We start from the raw sequence: 4066 nt of genomic DNA, 5'->3' as shown, positions 1-4066 counted from the left end.
CTGGATGAGCCTTTGCTGGTAGCGGAGGAGCAGAGGGATGAAGTCCTGTGCACTGAAGGATTCGAGTAGCGTTCTTGGCATCTACCCATTAACACTCACCTTCCCCTATATTCTGACAACCAAAATTATCTCCAGACATGGCCCCAAACTCCCCAAGGGTGCAAAATCACCACTGGTTAGAAACTGCTGGTCTGTGACCCTGGCGACACTGCCACCCACTTTGTGTGACCTGTATCACTAAAGCGAGGATGATGTTGCAGAAGCAAGGGTGAGTCCCCAGCGTCACGGTGTGAGTCCATGGGATGGTTGGAACATTGGAATGGCAAAGTCCAAAGACCAGCCTTCTTACCCCGGCTCTAATACTTGTTAACTGTGGGTGGTTGCCGATAAAACACTTGCTCTGTCTTAGCTCAGCATTCCTTGTCTAACAAACTGAGATCACGCTAACTCTCACATCCTGTCATTAAGGATAATAATGCCATCAAGCCCTAGAGAGGTGACAGGCCAAAACAAATCCTCATCACCAGCCTCCTAGGGTCCCAGAGTAGTGTGGGCTGGAGTCCAGAAAGAAGGAAGAAAACAGATAAGGGAAAGTGAGCCAGAGAAAGGCCCTGTGCACCAGAGAGCCTGTCCCTTTGTCCTTTTGCATCCGCTCCTTTGTTCATCAAGTGGGGAGCCCTCTACCCACTGAGAGAAAGAAAGTAACAAGATTAAGTTGCCAGCTGCATTTTTGCATTTAGCCAAGATTCAGAAAATTCACCCAACTTATTGGACACACACTCATACACACACAGGCATGCACACACATCTATTTGCCATCATTAATCCACATATATATATATATATATATATATATATATACATTATATATATGTATATGTATATATATAGTCTTCATGTCAAGTAATTTCTCCTTTTCAGCGGGTATTAGGGGAAGTGACATTCATTTCACAGATTGTAGCATCAGATGATGGGAGGGGAATGTCAGCTCAGGCATATCCTCTTTCCCGTAAAGATTTTATTCAAATAGAGTTCTGCCTACGATAGCAAAGAGACCCAGGGGAATTACTTCACCAGTGGAAATGGCCACAGACGGAGGCAGAGTGTCTATTTCAGATCCGAATTACTAGGTAAACAAGGGAAGTAGTGCTTTGAGCACAGCAATTTACAAAAGGAAGGACCCTGTTTCCCCTTTTCTAAGAGAAAGACAACTCAAGCTGCTTTGATCAGTGTGACCAGAGAGGGCAGAGGCAGCACGTTGCACAGAATTGTTGAGCTAAGAATTAAGGGCATATTTGATCACATGTGAGTTGTAGTAACTGGACTGAAAACCAATGAAGCACAAACTTGTAATCCTCCTGCCTCAGCCTCCTGAGTTGCTGGGATTACAGGCATGTGCCACCGTGCCCAGCTATGTGCTGTTTTTAAATAGAAGTACTCATTCTGCTAACAGGAAGTCCCCCCAAAAGGGATGTGTTTGTCTCTCCTGGTAATGCATTTATTTTGGGAGAAAAGCCAAACAGATGCTTTGAATAAAAATAAGTAAATAAGCTAAAGCTGCTTGGAGCATTTGCATGCTGTGCTGTGGAGAGAGGAACCCATAGCCTAAAGATGTACATTCTTGAGGAAGTTAATAGGAAGATCCTGAATAGGCTCAGGTCTTCTTTCATCACCAGCCCTAATATTTCAACATAGTTATAGAAATTCTTACCTAAAATCAATTAACAAGCACATTTCACTCTGAAGCAAAGGGTTAATAATACGTCCCAGGACACTCCCAGGATTGTTGTCAGTGTTAAACGACATTGCTTAAGTTGACAGCATCTTGCAAAGTGAAAATGAATGTAAGAGTTGAAGGCCTTCTCATTCAGACCTGCATTCTTATGCTGCAGTAAAAAGACTTCAGTTCTCACTTGGAATCCTTGCCCCTCTGGACACTGTCTATCAGGATTAGGGTGAGACTGCCAAACCACCCATTAGTTAGAAAGCTATTCCCTACCACGCAGCTCACAGCTCACAGCTCACAGCTCACGTGACATTTGGATCTTCACAGTGTCTTAACTAATTCCTGTTATCTCCAGCATTCTGTTTCCCAGTTCTCAGCTCCTTCCCTCACTGTGTGACCAGGGGAAGCTGCTTGACCTGGCTGAGCTTGTTTCCTGGACTGTGTAAGGAGACAATAATACTTCAGATGCAGAACAGCTCCCAACAGCTGGTCCACAACATGCCCTCGGGATGTTAGTCTCCCTCCTGCTGGCTCCTCCCTGCTGCCCATCCTGGGTCCTTGCTGGATCTCATTAGGGACAACTCCTGCAAACTATGGTGTATTGTTTTACTTCTTTCTCTAACCACAAGACCAAAAAAAAAAGATAATAAGAAAAATCACGTGAATTAGAGGCCACATGTGTCTTCTGCCACCAACAATTCAGAGTCTCCAGGGACTTTGATGGATAGGAGCCACATCCACGATGCACCAGCTGACAGTATTTCACATTCGGGTGATAATGGTCCTGACTGCACCACACAAAGCCATGGGGGTCAGATGGGGTGGGAGGGCCGGAGTCAAATTCTCTCATCTCTGCCTCTGTAATTTTATCCACAGAAAAGAAGGAAAGAGTTAAGTCTTTGCTGCATGAATGACTTAATATCTTTTTGGTTTATTTTCCCCTAGAAATATTTCATGACTTAAGTAATACAGGCAAATTTCAGGCAGGGTGGAAACATTTGATGAATACATTTTATGCTAAGATGAAATCGTCTCCCTTTCCTAATGATTTCATAATTGGTAACTTTCAGTATGCCAAAATTTAAAGATGGCTCAGTGATGGATTTTATTTTAATTTTAGTACATGTTGCTTCGTATCTTCATTTTATACCATGTAAGTTTTTAATTTCTAAGTGTCCTGGTATTTCACTATTTTTTTTCTTAGTGTGCCCATTTAAAAATAAAAAAAATATATAATTGTATAATCTTAGGGAGGTGAACATACTTTCTAGTTATGACATCAAACTAAACCATATGGGAAATATTTCTACACACAAGTGCAAGAATATATATTTAAATTTATCTCATATATATATATATATATATATATATATATATATATATATAAATTAAGAGGCAAATAACTAAAAGGAGGTAACTTTACAATATGTGAGGATCAAAATTTTAACATCCTTAATTTTATAAGAAATAGTTCTCACAAATCAAGAGTATGTAAACAAACACTCTAATAGAAGAAAATGAGTAAAAGACATGAACAAGAATTTCCAAATTGGGAAAAAGGAAGTATATAGAATTCCAGGAATTAAAGAAATCTAAATTAATATTAGGAGAAAACATTTGCACCTACTTTAATTGGCAAAATTATTCTTTTTAAAAAAAATTATCAACTTAATATTGGTAAGGATACAGGAAACAGGAATTTTCAGACACATTATGATTGGTAATGAAATGCATAAATGATACTAATTTCCTTTAGCCCATAATTCTTCATCTAATGATTTAATTTAATCTTTGCAAATATTTAGCTACAACTATATTTATTATAGTATTCTTTAGAAGTTAAGGAATAGAAACAATTTCATATCTAATTAGGATTTAATGAAGTTAATTGTGGTGTATTTGTGTAATAGAAAACTGCAACTATTAAAAGTGACATTATAGGACTGGGGCTTAGCTCAGTGGCAGAGCGCTTGCCTTTCACGTGTGAGGCATTGGGTTCGATCCTCAGCATCACATAAAAATAAATAAAATAAAGGCATGCTGTCCATCTACAACTACAAAATTTTTTTTTAAATGACATTATAGATCTTAGTCAATATTCTGTGGTTAAAATCCACTTTAATGGGTAAAGAAAAACCAATTATTAACAGGTCAAAACAAGACTCCTATGCACCTAAAGATGCCAACTCCAGCAGGTCACAAGGGAGCTGGAAGTGGAAATCATGCACAGAGCTACTCAGTTTTCTACCACAGACACCTGTGTTTTCTTGTTCCTGCCTCCTGTGAAGGTCTACTCTATTGTCTTCCTTTCTATTTTAGAACAGCTCTCTTGGTCTTCTA

This window comes from Marmota flaviventris, chromosome 12 (assembly GCF_047511675.1).
Source record: "Marmota flaviventris isolate mMarFla1 chromosome 12, mMarFla1.hap1, whole genome shotgun sequence".
Taxonomy (NCBI): Eukaryota; Metazoa; Chordata; class Mammalia; order Rodentia; family Sciuridae; genus Marmota; species Marmota flaviventris.
The sequence above is the reverse complement of the archived record's forward strand: the minus strand, read 5'-3'. Positions refer to the sequence as shown.